General features: G+C 37.8%; 1 long non-coding RNA gene across 2 annotated transcripts; it reads left to right on the forward strand.

Annotated features, from left to right (window-relative positions):
- Positions 1-304: 304 nt before the first annotated feature.
- LOC113353385 lies at positions 305-2,713 on the forward strand. Of its 2 annotated transcripts, none has more exons than XR_003361253.1 (7): positions 305-680; positions 769-849; positions 952-1,125; positions 1,615-1,727; positions 1,817-1,880; positions 1,995-2,121; positions 2,437-2,713. It is a non-coding gene; the product is annotated as an uncharacterized LOC113353385 (long non-coding RNA). The 2 variants fall into 2 exon arrangements; XR_003361254.1 differs by having other exon boundaries at positions 305-635.
- Positions 2,714-18,253: the final 15,540 nt, after the last annotated feature.

The following is an 18,253-nucleotide window of genomic DNA, read 5'->3' on the forward strand; positions in this document are numbered from 1 at the left end:
AAAGTCGTTACTAAATTTTTTATAGGCGTGCCAGTCACACGCTTGGTCACACCTGGGTCGTAACACCTGCTGTATGTGCGCGCGCCATTCACATGTGTACTATTGTGTTTCATCTACACCGTTTATACCTAAACTGATATCTCTACCCTTCATTTTATTCTCGAGATGCGCCTTAACCATAAAGTTTCTATCTAACCTTAAGTCCTCTCTCGAGAATGAATTTCAACGAAATTTGTAACGGCCTGTCGTGATCGATAGATTCTGATGCTCTGAAGAACATAGGGTTAGAATTCAGATTTTTGCTGCTGATTCATGGCGAGAAAGAGATGAAGAACTGAAGATTAAATAGGGATTTTGTTGGTGATTGAGTTAAAAGATGGGTTCAATTGATTTTAGGGGTTTCAACTGATTTGATTTCAACAAGTGATGATGATTTAGGTTTGTAGAAGACGGATCTGTGGTGACTTATGAGAAGAAGAATTGGTAGTTTTAAGTTTGCAATTTGGTCATTGTCATATCAGGATGGAGAATACTAATGAAGTCATGGGTTAAGTTGATTCGTAGGTGAACTTGTGAGATAATTTGGTGTTGGCTTTACAGAGAATGGTGTGAATTTTGGAGACGGATTTGTGGAGGTTCGATTCAGTTCAATTTAGTGCATACCTGTCTTATCAGTTACCGTAAGTTTAGATTCATTTGAATACTTAAGTTGCCTACTGCTATTAATTGCTAAGACGGTCCTTGCTTTCTCGAATTGTTTGCATACAGGATGCGAAGAACAAAAACATTGAAATTATGGGGAACACTCTTTACAAGGCATACCTCAAGGATTTCTTTAAGTTCTGCCAGGTGAAATTCTCTTCGACAATTTTGTGTAATCTTCTCCACCTTCCATGTTTTTACAATTGTATTACCCTGGTGAAAGAGCTTATAGACTTTTGTTTGTTGCAGGACCAATTACATTGATTGCCTGGTAGAATCTACATGAAAGACAAGAGAATAACTTCAGGTTGAACTGGGCTTCTTTAGTCTCGGGAGATAACAGTCGGGATGATGATGCTGACTTCAACTGGATTCTCTCGCGGTTTCAGTTATGTAACTTTTGCAGAGATTGAGGATGCGAAGGTAAAACATTTTGTTACTTACCACTTCTTTCTGGTTTCTCAACTTGTATTATTTGCTGTTATGGCTCATTATGTTTCTGTGCTTAATCATGCATCTACGTCTAATCCTCTGATGATCATGTTCGCTTGCCTAACTTGTTTCTATGCACTTTTTTGGAAACAAAATGCACTGTAAAGTGAGCACTTTCTTATGAACAGAATTCTAGAAGTAAAAGTTGCCACACCAAAGGTTGTAGTGCTAAAGCTGCTTTAAGCTACACTCTCTCGAAGTTGCTTACCAGCACTACTCTCTCGAAGTTTTTTGAAGAGTTAATAGCCTACTTGTTACTGTGAAAATACTAATTCACTTATATGGTTGTCTTTACAGGAAGAAATGATAGCATATTCTATATGATTTGATGCTTGAATTTATAAGATGTCCCTGGTTTTGTTTGTGCGTTTGAGTTTATATAAGTTGCTCTGTCTGACCAAGATCAAAGTTGAAGTGCAGGGTAAGTATGGAATTGTGGAGTTGCTGCTGTGAGATGGATGGAGGATATGAAGGATAAGGAAATGGTGGTTCTGCTGAAAAGGGTCTAGAAGCAGGCATTACCTGGCCTACAGGTTTCTTTCTAAATTGGTACAACCTTTTCCATTAAATGCAACCATTAAATGCATTTATCTTGTTTTAAGCTGCATCCATGGAATTACAGGGTTGCAGCTCATTGGACACCGAACACTGGTATGCAGTCATGAGATAATGAACTCCACTGAAAGGTATGCAGCTAACACTTGTTTGTGTGGAGAAAATAGTCTTTGATAGTATTAGTTCTGAATTTTATGTCCAAAGTTTCCTTGTGACTGAGCTTGTGGATTCTTTTTTGTATCCAGGGCCTGCCACCTTGCAAAGAGTGCTTTTAAAGAATCTATAACAAAGCTGGATACTTGAGTGAAGAATGTTATAAAGACAGTACTTGGATTATGCAACTATTGAGGGATAAAGATGAAATTGCCAAGTGTAAGTGGCCTTCACTTTTTGCACTAGGAATTCATTGCAATCTTGCATCTCCTTCTTATATTCTCTAATTTTGTACACATGATATGCAAAACTGGTAAACTTACTAGATGGCACATTGGATGTGTTCGACTCTCTAGTGTAGTAAGTGATATTTTGGTAGTTATACTTGAGGTTGTTTCGATAGGTATACATGGAGAAATAAAAACCCTTGTTTAGCTCATGGAATTGATAATGAAATGTGTGAAAATATAATTACTGAAATCAAAGCAAGATTACTCTTTTTGTTTTATTGTAATGTGTAAGTTGTTGCTCCAGATGATGGGGATGACCCTAGCAAGCCAGCTTTCGTCAGGCCTCAAGATGGGCAGTTCAAAGGCCAAGGCCTTTGGGGAAAAATGCAGATCACTGAAATGAAGATTTTTTTTGGAAAGGATCGATTTGTTTCGCGAGTATTGGGCGATGGTATTGGAGGCGCTGAAGTCTTCTTAAGGTTATGTTTACTTGATTATTTTTCTTTTTGATAGAAGTAAATGACCCGGGATGTTATAAATGTGAATTTTGTTAATTTAGTTTGGTGGCTTGAGTTTCCTCTGGATAATTGGGATCTTGACATTGCAAATACCTGATCTTTTCATGTTGTGATTCAATCACCATTCTGATGCGTGAACAAACTTCCCGCGGACGCTTTGAATACATCCAAGGACATTTCATAAGACTGTGGTTATCCATGAAACATAATGGGCAAACCTCTTTTGCTTCGACACATAATATTTACTTCGTTTTGCCTTTAGAAAACATGGTGGATGATGAGAAAGAAATCGGTTGGTTTGGTTTAGAATAAAACCTAGTGATGTATTTATAATAGAAAATAGGCGTTGATAATTCAAACGGGCGCTCAAAGGAAGTCGCGGGCGGTTTTACTTTGAACGCCAACGGATAAATTTCTATTTCCAACGGTAAACTTTTCTTTCTCGGCCTATAAATTTCATGGCTCGCATCTCCAAAATCACATCCTCTTCTTCTTCTTTTTTCTTACATCTTTCCTCCTTTGCAAAAATGTCTGTTAGAAATCGTGGTCCCAAGTTTACTCAAGAAGAGGATATAACTCTATGCAAAGCATATTTCTTTCATAGGGTAATCACTGGTGTTGTTATTTCTCATGACAGTTCTTTTTGGGAGAACGTTTTTCAATGTTCGTCTCATTGACGGGAAACCCAGGAAACCGAGATGCTCGTCGATTGCGTGCTCGTTTTCATTCTATTAGGCTTGCAGTCCAGCCATTTCTTGCTCTGGTAATAGAAATTGATCGAGAAAAGCTCAGTGGTGTAACTGAAGATGAAGTGATCCAAACAACTCTTAATATTTGGGAGGAAGCTCACGGTAAGCCTTTTCGTTACAAAGCGTGTTTCAGAATTCTAAAAGACCATCTCAACCACATCGTTAATGCACTCGAATGCCACTGCCGAAATTTACAATGGAAGAAGATGTTGCTCTTGTTCGATGTTGGTTACATCGTATGGCGAGACCAATGAACAATGACAATTTCTGGAAAAGAGTATTGGGACATTTTGTAGCATCGCGGAACGAAGCCATAAGAAAGAGTAAGAGCCTGGAACTAAGAATTACATTCATCACTAATGAAGTCAAACATTATACGGAAGTATTGTGGATGGTTCATCGTAGCAATTTTGGATTATCCAAAGAAGAACTGGAAACCGTCGCTCAGACCAAGTTTACTGAAGAAAGCGGGAGAGAGTTTAGGCATTTTGAATGCTATGAACTTTACAGAGAGAATGTCGCTGGATTTGATGTAGTTTGATGTTTTTGTTTTGGTTTATTAAAATGTAGTTTGATGTTATTTGCAAGTTTTAATTGTAATAAATTTCAGTTAATCTGAAGTGGAAATCTATTTTAAAATATAAACATTTTCATTCATTGATATTACTGCCAATTCTTTTACAAGATATAAACTTAGACAATAATAAAAACTTCAATAAAAATCAAGTACAAGTTTTGGCCTCCTGTTTATCTTCATTTGACGTATTTTCCATTCAACACGCTCTTTGACAGTTTCACCTTTTTTTGGAATTTTTTGTGGTTAACTTTCAAAACTAGAGCTCTTCTTTGCCTTTTAGCGGAACATTTTCTTGGAGCAACTTCTAAAACTTGCACTTTTACATTTTTCAATCTTTTTAAAACTCCCAGGTATCTTAGAAACAGTGAATTGTTCGAAGATGGTGTGAGTGAATTGTTCGAAGATTGTGGTAATTTATAGAAGGAAAAAGTGAAATTCGAAATTTTAAAAACTACCCGTTGGCGTCAGAAGCAAAAACGCCGGCGATATAGCTCGTGACGTCAGAGTTATTCCTTCGAACGCCAGAGTTCGATCTATGAGCGTCAACGTTTTTACCTAGACTGCACGCCTATTGGTCTAACGCTCATTGCTTTACCATAATGGAAAACCATTGCCATAGAAACTGCTCTAAGAATAGAATAGTGAAACTCTCGAGGTTGTACTGGCTTTATCGACATTCTTGATATCATCTCTTTCCCCAGAACTTACAGTAGTCCGAGATTCTAAATGATTATATTTTGTGCTTCGGATGGAGGCAAGAAAATTTGCACAAAAAACAACTCTTCGTTGACTACATGATTATATTATTTCGACGGTCATGGCAAACTCTGGGAGGGTGGCTCTTTGGTAACCAATCAGGTGAAGTTTCAATACCAGATGTGCTATTTCTATATGCATTTGTGTCATTAATTTTAGGAAGCTTAGTTATTGAAATAAATATTCACGAAAGTGTACATGTTCCCTTGAATGATTTAATTTACTTATGATTCTTAAGCAATTCATTAGTTGTGATCAAATACAATCTTAATATTGTTAAGAGCCACATAAATTGTGTCCTTCTCAGTAAATCCCGATCGTCTCTAGGTTATTAATATTCGAAAATTGACGGATCCAAATTTAGCGAAAACTTGATGTTTACATAGATTTTAAGTTTGTACTTTGGTACATGTAGACATAAATGATTTTAGTAAAATGATGATCATGCAGTAGATTAATATTAATTGTTTTACAAAAAGTTTGACTATTTGATATTACAGCATGGATTACTCTTCACAAAAATCGGTTTACTGCATGTTCGAAGAAAACTTGGAAGCATATGAACCAGCTTCAACCAGAAAGAAAGGTGAGTTATTATTCTTCCAAGACTCCCAATTCATGTTTCCTCTGAATTTATTGATTGTATGGTTGATCTATGACCCCGTATTGTATTCATCTCATTGCAAAGAGTGATACCATAGACAATACAACTCTCAAGGTGCGGGAGTTGATAGTATTTCCTTTTAGCTAATTACCCATACAGATTTTATATACTGGGAGGTCGACAAGAGATCCCCGTTTAGAAAGATCAATACAAAAAGGAAAGCTTTCAACTTAATGCAACATTTGGTGACATGAAATTTCGAACAGCAACTGGGAAGCCGTAGTTACCAACAGATAGCTTAGCTCTCTTTTTTTCTTTTTTTTTTTGAAGAAAAAAGGATACATTGAAAGGAAAAATATGTACAGCTTATTTACAGGGTCCGAAGACCGTCACAGAAAAGGAAAAGATGAAATTACATATACAATATATCCTCCCAATGAGCTATGATCTGACTTGCAGAGAAGTGTTTGAAAGTTTCGGTGTTTGAACTCCATAAATAAATCCATTGCTTTACAGCAATCTCCAATTCATGCCGTGACTTTGCACTTCCACCATGAACTCTCCTGTTTCGCTCATTCCATATCTCCCAACAAATAGTAAACGGTAGTAGATGCCAGACAGTCTTGACTCTAGCTGAGGTTCTTTCCAGCTTCCAGCTAAGCATTGGCTGTTTAAACTGCCCAGGCATCACCCACTGCACCTTCATTGCTGCCATGAAATACCCCCAAATCTGTAGAACCTCACTGCAATGGACTAATAAGTGATCCATAGTTTCTACAGCCACATTGCAGAATAAACACAAGTTGGAATTGATCACTACACCCATGTTCTGTAACATGTGTCTAGTTGGAATAACTCCCAAAAGTGATGCCCAAGATAAGAACAGGACTTTTGGAGGGACAAGTTTACTTGACAGGATTCTATGTCCATCCCAATCTGGCTCAGTCTCCGTTAGCTTCAAGTAAATCGATTTTGCAGAGATTTCACCTCCCAAACAATCTTCCTCTTCCTGTATTAAAGCCACTAATCTTATGTCATGTTTAATTTCCAAAAGATCTATACTTTCAGTTGGATCCAACTCTCTGCTGAACCGAAAATTCCATCTTGGTTGTATAACTGTGTCCACCATTGCCATCTTCTGAGAACTTATCTTGTAGAGCCTTGGATATTTATCCCTGAAAGCTTTCTTTTCACACCACCAGTCATGCCAGAATCTAAGAGAGGAACCATTCTTAACCTGCACAGACACAGAATCATAAAAAGTTTTGTTTTCCTTTAAAATATCAAACCATATACTCCATTTTACTGGTTCCTTGACCTGCATAGGAAGCAAGCAGTCCTCCTCCCCTTCAGCTTTTTCGCAAACAATCTTTCTCCATAGCGTCGTCTTCTCCTTACAATAACGAACGTGCCACTTAACCAATAATGACTTATTCACAAGTCTATGGTTACGAATTTCCAAGCCACCCTTATTCTTTGGTTTGCAAACTCTCTTAAAAGAGACCCAGCTCATCTTCTTCCTGTCCTCATCTTCACCCCATAAGAACTTTCTCATTATAGTGTTTAATCTTTTCTCTACTGAAACAGGCATGTGATGCAGCGACATAAAGTACTCAGCCAAGCTTTCCAGAGAACTCTTTATCAAAACAACTCTTCCTGCTTTATTCAGATATCTTCTCTTTCATGGCGATAATTTCTTCTGCATTCTTTGAATAATAATCTCCCAGATTAACTCACTTCTTCTGTTGGAGCCAATAGGCATGCCCAAGTATGTAACTGGAATAGATTCCACTCTGCACCCCAATTCCACAACCAACTCCTGCACCATCTGATCTTCCCCTATACTTATCATTATATTTTTTTTCTAGATTTATACGAAGTCCCGTTAAAATCTCAAACACAACCAGTATAACGAGAAATCTTCTTACCTCCATTGTCGTAGCATCTAAGAAAATTATTGTGTCATCTGCAAATTGCAGATGCGACACAACAGTCCCACCATTCTTCAATTAAAATCCACTAATCTCACCTCAATCCACTGCTTTATTGATAAGCAAAGATAACACTTCAACCACCAAGAGAAAAAGAAAGGGTGACAAAGGGTCACCCTGACGAATACCTTTAGAGGGTTTAATTAGTTTTGTTGCTTCTCCATTAACTAGGATTGAAAATTGTGCATCAGTAACACACCACCGCATCCATTGTATCCATTTTACTCCAAAACCATTCTTGACCAAAATAGAGCAAAGAGATGGCCAACTTACATTGTCGAATTCCTTTTGCATATCAATCTTACACATGATTTCTGGACTGTTTTGCCTTAACCTACTATCGATTAACTCATTGGCAATCAATATCCCATCCAGAATTTGTCTATCCTTGAAAAAAGCTCCTTGAGAATTGGAGATCAAACCTGGCATGACAACTTTCAATCTTTCTGCCAGAAGCTTGCACACTATCTTGTAGAAGCTACTGATTAATCTTAACGGCCTAAAGTCCTTCGCCGTAGCTGAGTCTTCTTCCTTGGTTATAAGTTTTAAGAAAGAAACATTTAATCTCCAGTCCAACTTCCCTTTGCAATAAAACTCGTTAATGGCTGCCATAACATCCTTGTTCAAAACATCCCAACAAGCCTTATAGAACTCCAAGTTATACCCATCGGATCCTGGAGCCTTGTTAGCTCCACACAGTTTAATGGCCCTAAATACCTCCTCCTTGTCAAAAGCCCTTTCCATCCAACCCTGCTGAACAACATCAATAGACCTGAATTCCAAATTATCAAAAGTAGGGTTAACTGGTGAATCTGTCGTAAATAAGACGGTATAGTATTTATGGATTTCACTCTTGATAATCTCCTGATTGAAAAAGTCCACACCTTCAATCTCCAGCTTCGGTAAACAGTTCCTCCTCCTTTTTCCACTAGAAATTTTGTGAAAATAATGAGTGTTCTTGTCTCACTCTTTGAAGCCTTTAACTTTTGGTCTTTGGTACGCCATTCGAGCTCTGGTAATCTTTACTTTGTTTAATTCCTTCAGTAAACCAGTCCTTTCTGCATGCTCTGTTGATGTTAGAACAACATTCTCCTCTTTCATGTTTAAAGCACTAATCTTCTTCTTAATATCATCCTCCGTCTTCTTCACATTCCCAAAAGTGCACCTACTCCAATTCTTAATAAAAAACTTCAAATTTTGTAGTTTTCTAAACAGAACATACCCTGGTGTACCTTGGAAGTCAAGAGAATTCCACCATACCATCACCAGATTCACAAAATCCGGATGCATCAACCAATGATTTTCAATCTCAAAGCTAGAGTGAGCTTTAAAGGATGGATATAAATCCAGCAATAAAGGATTGTGATCTGAGATTGTTCGTACCAAAGCTGTTTGTGTAGCATTACAGAATTTCGCATCAAAACTAGCACACACCAAGCATCTATCCAACCAGCACAAAAGTGGATCAGTCTGCTTATTACTCCAAGTATAAGCACCTCCATGCAACAACAAGTCAAGTAATTCTTGGTCAACAATGAAATCATTCAGAAATTTCATATTTCTATCATCTCCTCCGGGCTTGTTCCTTTCTGAATCATTCCTTACCGCATTCACATCACCTACGAAACACCAAGCTTCAGAAGCCCAAACTTTAATCTCTGCCAAGTCCTTCCAAAACAATTCTCCCCTAATATGATCACAAGGAGAGTATGCATTTGTCATTAAGAACTTAAAGCCATTAATACGAAATCTAAAGAGACGGGTTACTGAATTTAAACCCATTCTCTTATCCAGCAGCTCCAATTTCGTGTTATCCCAGATTGTAACTAAACCACCACTATTACCCACCGTACCTTGGGAAGGAAAAATCTCCGTCTCAAAATCAGAGTCGTACCACAGCTGTCTAACGAACCAATGGGACATTGAGGTCATTTTTGTCTCTTGAATGCAGCAGATAATACTTTTATGCTCCGCTATTAAATCTCTCATAGCAATTTGTTTTCCATAATCATTTAATCCTCTGATATTCAAGGATAAAATCTTAGTTCCCATCAGAAACCCCTTTATCCCTTGAACTTACCTCATCACTCTCTTCCTCATCATTCGAAGAATTTGAGATATTCGAGTCACATCTATCAATGATCTTCTGGCCTTCAGAAATGGCTTTGTACCTATCTCTGTATTTGAATAGTATTTCATCAATGATAGCTTTCTCCTTCACCTCGTCATTATCTGAAATACCATCCATCCTGCAACACAATTCCACTACCAGCTTTGAAGTGGAAAAGATTACTTCATTGGAATCTATATTTGTTCTCTGTATATCACCCAGATTAATGACTATTTGGTCATCCACCACGTTAAAGAGCTCCTGATTCGTTGGTGAATTATGCACTAATACTGGTGTTGCAGGAACAAAGGTACCATTCAATTGAATTGTGTGTAAGACCATTTGAAGGTCGTCAGTGTTAACTGAGGAAGCAAACCTTCTATTCTCACACAGGTCCACAAAAAGATTCATTAACCCCTGAAGTAGCAGGAACTCCATCAACACATCCACCACTTTCAAGAGTTAAAGAATCATTGCTCACTAAGTCACTTGGTACCACAGGAATATCGGGAACACCATCTTGTCCAATCAAATCTTGTGTACCAATTGCCTCAGCAGCAATGAAACTATCAATAACCTCCAGTCTATCTGTGTTGGGCTCTTCATCCTCACTTCCACACACATCTAGAACATGAAACTTACTAACAGTGGAGATTAAAACACCCTTCTGAGAATTATTCCCTACTCCCAAATTCTCAAGAGACGGTACATTAATCTTCCTCACAGAGAGCTGAATAAATCCACCATTAATCACACCTCTGGAGCTAGATGGATATGAGCCTCCTCCCTGATCATCCTCTCTAGAAGAACTGACTTCATTCGATCCCAAATTAAGTACAAATGCTGATGACTTTTTTGCCCAATCCAACATCCGTACTATCGATTTTCTGATTCAGCTCGCCATCTTCTGACTCACCAGATGAGTTAGCAGCTGACACTGAAATATTTCCCATAATAGTAGGAGCCGTATCTTTTGAATTTGAATTTCTGTTATCAAACTCATTGACTAGCCTAATATACTCCTCCATCGGCGGCGTATTCTTTGGATCGAATTGAAAGTCCCATTCTATTGTAACCACCCATTTTTGGTCATCATCTTCTGCCACAATTACCGCCGGTATCATAGCAAAATCACCTTTTACTTTAATCCTGAAGAAATTTTGATTCGCCATTTTTAATGAGCTCGTAGCAACCTCGATGAGACCTCCTAACATATCACCCACAGTTTTGAACATTTTAGAGCTCCAAAACTTATGTCGAATGCCTCTTATTTTCAACCATTTGCCATATTTTGCCAAAGTGTGTAAAGGAACGACATTTTCCTTGACTGTTGTAATTGCCTTCACTTCTTTTGACACCAACTTCTTATCTGGAACACCTTTCCTGTGATTCCCTTCAATTCCTCTAGCTTGGGAAATATGGACCACTGCCATATCAACAAAGATCTTCTGTGGCGCCAATAGTCTTTATCCAACACTATCCTTGCAGTACAATCATCCAAAATCTACATATCTATAAATGAATCCCATTCCATTTGTCTTCTCACCTCCCTTGCCACCCTCTTCCATCGAACAAAACCTTCAACACGAACAATGCCTTCATAAGATTGCTCTATCGTTTCCTTCCTGGTTAATGCCATTGTAAACTCCGATCTTGCTGGAATAGGCTGAATCTGCTTCTTAATCATGTTATTCTCCTTCAAAAGTCTGATTATTTCCTTACACTAGACTGCCCAATAATATCCACTACCTCCACAAGGCATAAGATTTATCGGCATCACCTCTTCTAATCCTTGAAATCCTTACATAAGTGCCTGCATCGTTTTCCCTAATTTCACATAAGTAAGATGATTCTCCCTCCCTCCTTGGCCATCGCTTCTTCGTACATCCTACCTCCCTTGCCTCCTCCAACACCCTAACAAGCCAACTAGCAACTTCCGCTGAGAAATCCATCCAAGATCTGAATCCTCCCCTTTTCTTCTCCTCTAATCTCAATCCATGAAAACTCATTGAAACTGAGAAAAAATTTCGTCCGAGATAAAGCGGTTTTTCCGCTCCTTTCTCCATTTTTTCGAGAGTTGAGGTGGCTATTTATTATACGCTATGCTCTTTAGCTCTCTTTTTGTTTTGCCTATTTTTCATCGTTTTGATGAAATTTAGCTCTTTATTAAACTTTCCCTTTCGCTCTCAAGAAAAAAAAATAAAATAGTAGAGAAAGAATATCACATTATTCAGAACTCCTTGATTTTTATGTGTGCTCACGACTTTTTCTCTCATTGACTGATCCTAAAAAGAAAACAGACTCAGGTCATGCTTTTTCATTGATGTATACTTAGGAGTGAATATTTACTCTTATGCCATGAGTCACAAATCCTAAAAGGGGCACAGTCTTAAGTTACACGTACTCGGTACTCTTATTCAGTATGTAAGTATTCTTTTGAACCATAAGCATTTTTAATGTTATATCGTCGTACTGATTGTTTTTATGTAAACTATACAATGGATTTGTGTAGTTTATTGTTTGTTTAAAGGCCTTGGCTATTAGTCGTTTTGTATGTTTCTCTGCATATTGTGTTGCAGTTTATGTGCACTAACAGTGGAGCATGCTGACGGGTAGATATTTTACCGTATGTTTGAGTATTGCATTAGGAGCTTGAACATTACACTAATCTTAAAGCAATCTGTGCGGGAACTATGTTTCCATTTCTATCTTTAGCCAAAGAACTATATTACAAAGTTAGCTTCGTATTGTCGTGATGCTCATAGATGGGAAACAAATCTAGTGTTGCTAATGCCGCTTGGTTAAAAGTTATGGTATGTTAGCCGTTGCGCGTAGGTTAAGGGCATAAGTCAAATAAATGAACAATACTTGTTGAGATTATTAGTCCCATATTATTTGGGCAATCTAAGATCCTGCGATTTATACTTCTTAGGACCTCTCCACTCATCGCCAATTGATTTCGTGTTGGATGCCCATATTCTGACAATATTGTGTCAATTTTTTCAAACCAAATGACAATGATAATGGCTTCAATGGTAATGGCTCCAAAAACATCAAAATTAAATTTGCTAGCATATGTTTTTCTTTCTTTTGACGAAGAAATGCAAACTAGATTAAATGGGGTCTCATCCAAAAATAAAATTAAGCAAATTGTATTTGTTTACATCTTAATTTATTGAAATAAATCAAATCAAATACATGTGAAAACCATAGTGACAACAAATACCCTTTTAGTTTGATTATTGTTTTCATCCCCTTCATTCCCTTGGTAATCGCAACATCTCAGTTACATATCAGTGTGCGTAAAGAATAACTATGAAATAAACTGGTATTAACAGATCAGGTATGCAGAATTCACTAGAGAGAAATTATTAACTGATCAAAGTTCCTCTTGAAAGATAGATTTAGTTTTATTCATCGAAGATCAAGCTAGGTGATTCAATTCTTCACCATAGGTACAACTTGTTGTGTCTGTAACAATAAAACACTCAAGAAAGATGTTAGAAAGATATAAGAATAAAAGGATTAATTTCTGGAAAGCAAATAGATACTCAATTGGATTGCAAACAGAGGACGGAGTCACGTGTTCAACACACTGTCCTTAACACGATATTTGACCGGTACGCCTCAAGAATGAGTGATGCCAATACCCTGTGGTCAAGTTCGTATCCAGGATAAAACTGCCCGTTGCAAGCACTGTTAGCACTACAGTACTTGCCCACTCTTACGACCTCAACAACAATTGCGCACGGAATGAAAAATAAATGAGCACACAGGGAAAGAAGACGAAAAGAAGAGGATAGTAGCTCTTCTGGACACAAAACGAAATGAGAGAAAGTGATCGCTTTATATAGGGGAGAATAGAGAGAGGTCTCATAAACGCGCATTAAAACAATTTCAATTAATTCACATTTTTTCCAACGGTTTGAAACGTTCATGCGTCATTATGTTTGATATAAAATGTTCATGCAAATTTAAATTTGAAATAAAAACGTTCATGCAAATTAATGTTGATATAACGTTCATGCATAAACATAATGTCGCCCAAAGATTTATTTTGTTTGAAATCTTTTAAGTATTAATTCAAAAATTCAAAAGAAGTTTTGCCAAAAAAGATAAGTCTTGACCCACACCCACACCCACACCCGAACCAGAGCCCGAGCCCGAGCCCGTCCCGCCTGCACGGACGGACGGACGGCGGCGGCGTGCGTGCTTCGTTGCGAAGCATCGCGCATGTGTGAAAATGTGTGATTGCACCAACTAGCCCATTGCCTAAGTCCTCTCCCTCGCACAAAAGTGCTAATGACCCAAGGGCCACTCTAATATCAAAATTTTCAATACTTATGGAGAGCTATCATCTTTAGTTTTCCCTATGTGGGACTAAAGGTTCATTCACAAATAGTGAAAATCTAGTGTCCTTAGTGACCAATAGATCCTAAGTTCCAATCCCACCAAGACCAAAAACCAAACTATTTTATAAACTCATTTTATCTAACAATCCCCCACATGAATGAAATATCGATAAAAAATCAGAAAACGGAAAGCGAGAAATACCACTTGGGAAAGAGGTGTCCATGAGGTCTTGAACCTTTTCTTAGTGAGAAATTGCCAGAACTACTTGATGAACATTAAACGCGATGTCTTGAACTACCATTGTTTGGTGTAATCCACGATAATAACCACGCGTGATATCTCTCTAGGTGTTGTCGAGTTCGTGCCGTTGTGTCCTTTTTGGCCCTGGACAAATCCCGTTTCTCCGAATGCTCTAGAGAATCAGCTCTCTTCTCATAGGAAGCGACCCACTTCCACATTCAGATAGGTGAGTTCTATCAAGAGTGTTTACTGCTACACCCCACTTCAATCTAAAATTGAAACTATAGAACTCATTGAGACTTAATAGAAAGTCATCCTCACATGCAGTCACACTATCACGTCTACACCATAGGGAAGGGGCAGAGAATGAATTCTCTGATAGTGTTTACCTTGACCTTCCACAAATTAGTTTCTCATTCGAAACCTTGATCTTGGGATCTCCAGTCAGCAAGGTTGAGTATCCTTCATGGAAAGTTTATTTAATGAGCGTAAGCCCTATCCCCTTAGATGCATTACTAACTATCTCCTTGGACAAACCTTTCGTCAAAGGGTCCGCGATATTGTCCTTGGAATTAACCCAATCAATGGAAATAACGACTTTTGAGATTAGTTGTTTTAGGGTATCGTGTCTTCTTTTTATATGTATAGACTTCCCATTATAGTAGCTGTTTTTAGCTTTATCTGTGGCAGCTTGATTATCACAATGTATAGATATAGCCGGCACAGGCCTATGCCAGAGAGGAATGTCTTCTAAAAAGCATCTAGCCAAGAGGCTTCCTCTCCTGCTTTATGTAGCGCAATAAACTCAGATTCCATAGTGGATCGAGCTATGCAGGTCTGTTTGGAATTCTTCCAAGAAACAGCCCCACATGCTAGAGTGAAAACATATCCACTCATAGACGTAGACTCCTCTGAGTCTGATATCCAGTTTGCATCACAAAATCCCTCAAGGACGGCAGGATACCTTTCATAATTCAAACAAAAGGTCAACGTGTATTTCAAATACCTCAACACTCTAAAAAGTGCATCCCAGTGTTCCTGCCCTGGATTACAAGTATACCTACTTAACCTACTCACAGCATAAGCAATGTCTGGCCTAGTACAGTTCATCAAATACATCAGACTTCCTATAACTCGTGAGTATTCGAGTTGTGATACTCCATTACCTCTGTTATTTTTGAGTTTACAATAAGGATCATACGGAGTATAAGCAGGTTTACAATCAAAATGATTGAATTTTCTAAGTACAGATTCAACATAATGAGATTGACTAAGACTATAACCGTTAGAATTCTCCTAATTTTCATCCCTAAGATTAAATCTGCAGGGCCTAAGTCTTTCATTTCAAAGTTCTCATTCAACATGTTCTTAGTGGAATTAATTACATCCATGTTTGTACCAAGTATAAGCATATCATCAACATACAAGCATACAATCACACAGGCATCATTTACAAGCTTAGTATATACACAGTTGTCAGATTCATTGACTCTAAAACCACTAGAAAACATTACATGATCAAATTTTTCATGCCATTGTTTAGGTGCTTGTTTCAATCCATACAAAGATTTTTTCAGTTTACAAACTTTGTTTTCACAACCTTTCGTTACAAAGCCCTCGGGTTGTTCCATGTAAATTTCTTCATCTAATTCACCATGTAGAAAAGCTGTTTTTACATCCATTTGATGTATTTCTAGGTTATGAACCGCGGATATAGCAATTAACATCCTAATGGAAGTAATTCTCGTAACGGGTGAGTAAGTATCAAAGAAATCTACACCTTCCTTTTGTTTGTAGCCTTTGACTACTAACCTAGCCTTGTATTTTTGAATAGTTCCATCTATGTTACGTTTCCTCCTGAAGATCCATTTACATCCTATGGCCTTACACCCTGGAGGTAAATCTACTATCTCTCATGTATCATTTTATTTGATGGATTCCATTTCACTAATAGAAGACTCTTTCCACCACGGAGCTTCAGAAGAAGTCATGGCTTATCTATAAGTCTGAGGATCAAACTCTGCTAGTGTTATGAAGTCAGGTCCAAAAGAGGTTTTGATTCTAGCCCTTTTACTCCTCCTAAGATCAAATTCTACTTCTTCTTCTTCTATAGGTAAAGTCTGACCGGTTGAAGAAACATCTAGGGGATCAACTCCTCTCTTACGAGAGTCAGATTTTAAAGGAAAAACATTTTCAAAAAACACAGCATCCCTAGACTCCATAATAGTATTTACACCAATTTCAGAAACATAAGACTTCACAACCATAAATCTATATGCAGGTGTATGCTCAGGATACCCTATGAAGACACAGTCAACAGTTATGGATCCTATCTTGGTTGCTTTAGGTTTAGGGATCCGAACCTTAGCCAAACACCCCCACACTTTAAAGTATGCTAAAGAAGGTTGTCTACCTTTCCACAATTCGTATGGAGTTTTATCTGATCCTTTAAAAGGTACTCTGTTCAGGATATAGCAGGATGAGAGGACAGCTCCCCCCCACAAGTTCGAAGGTAATCCTGAACTAGTTAACATGACATTCATCATCTCCTTAAGGGTGCGGTTCTTACGTTCAGCTACTCCATTCGACTGAGGCGAATAAGGAGGAGTAACCTCGTGTATTATGCCATGTTCTACACAGAAATCTCCTATAGGAGTTATGTACTTACCACCACGGTCATACCTAATGGTTTTAATGATAGTATTCAATTGGTTTTCAACTTCTAGTTTATACCTCTTAAATGCTTCTAAGGCATCATCCTTACCTCTAAGCAGATAAATATGACAGTACCTAGTACAGTCGTCTATAAAGGTAACAAACCATTTCTTACCGCTTCTAGTTTGAACTGATTTCATGTCAACTAGGTCTGAGTGAATTAATTCTAAGGGTTTAGAATTTCTATGAACATTTTTGCTAAAAGGTTTTCTAGCATACTTTGATTCTACGCATATTTCACATTTGTGTTCCTTTTCAAAACTAAATTTGGGTATGCAGCCCACATTGGCTAGTTTAAGCATTGATTTATAATTTACGTGTCCAAGTATACCATGCCAAACATTCAAAGACTCACAAACATAAGCAGAAGAATCATTATTATTCATTACAGCAGAGTTTACATTAAGCTTATACAAACCCTCAGTCTTATAACCCTGCCCCACATAATCCTTACCCTTAGTTACAACACATTTCCCAGATTCTATTACAATTTTAAAACCCTTATCATCCAAAACAGCACAAGAAACAAGATTTTTGCAGATGTCCGGAACATGAAGGACTTCATTTAAAGTGAGAGTCTTTCCAGAAGTGAGCTTGAGCCCAACTTTTCCTTTTCCTACAACCGCAGCTGCAGATGAGTTACCCATATAGAGTTTCTCTCCTTCCCCTACCTTATTGTAGGAGGTGAACATTTCTTTGTTCCCACGGACATGTTTGGTAGCCCCAGAGTCTACCCACCAGTCTCTCACATTTGTTACCAAATTTACTTCAGTCACCGTGCCAGAAAATTTATCTTTGTTGTTTTCAACCAAATTAGCATTATTTTTCTTTTTAAGGTCCTTACGGTTTCTACAGTGAACTGCCATATGGCCAGGATTTCCGCAAGCATAGCAATCACCCTTAATTTTATTAATGCTAGATTTAAGTTTCTGAAACATACCTTTCTTGCCTGGAGGTTTCTTGGAGTTGTTTCGGTTCTTATCAGCATTGGAACCTTTGTGTTCAGTCACATGAGCTTTGTAAGACATGTCCCTTGAAGAAGATACATTTTTGTCCTTGGAGCACAACAATTCTTCAACTTGAATTTTCTTACCCAGTTCAACCATAGTAACTTCAGCAGTTTCCTTCCTCAGTTTCTTCTTGTACTCGGACCAGGAAGTAGGAAATTTCTCGATAGCAGTAGACACTTGAAAAGTTTCATCAATCACCATACCTTCCGCAAGAATTTCATTCATAATTTGCTGGAGTTCAAGGAATTGATCAACCACAGATTTGTCATTCACCATTTTATACTCATAAAGCCTAGCTACCAAGAATTTCTTACTTCCGGCAGTTTCAGCTTGGTATTTCGCCTCCAAAGCAGCCCATAAATCAAAAGCAGAAAAGTTTTCTTTAGCATTGTAAAAATCATACAAAGCATCCTCTAAGCAATTCAGAATATGATTTTTAGACATGTAATTGTTCCTCTTCCATTCTTCTAAAGAAGACTCACGACCAGCATCATTCAG

Source organism: Papaver somniferum, chromosome 2 (assembly GCF_003573695.1).
Source record: "Papaver somniferum cultivar HN1 chromosome 2, ASM357369v1, whole genome shotgun sequence".
In the NCBI taxonomy this organism is placed as follows: domain Eukaryota; kingdom Viridiplantae; phylum Streptophyta; class Magnoliopsida; order Ranunculales; family Papaveraceae; genus Papaver; species Papaver somniferum.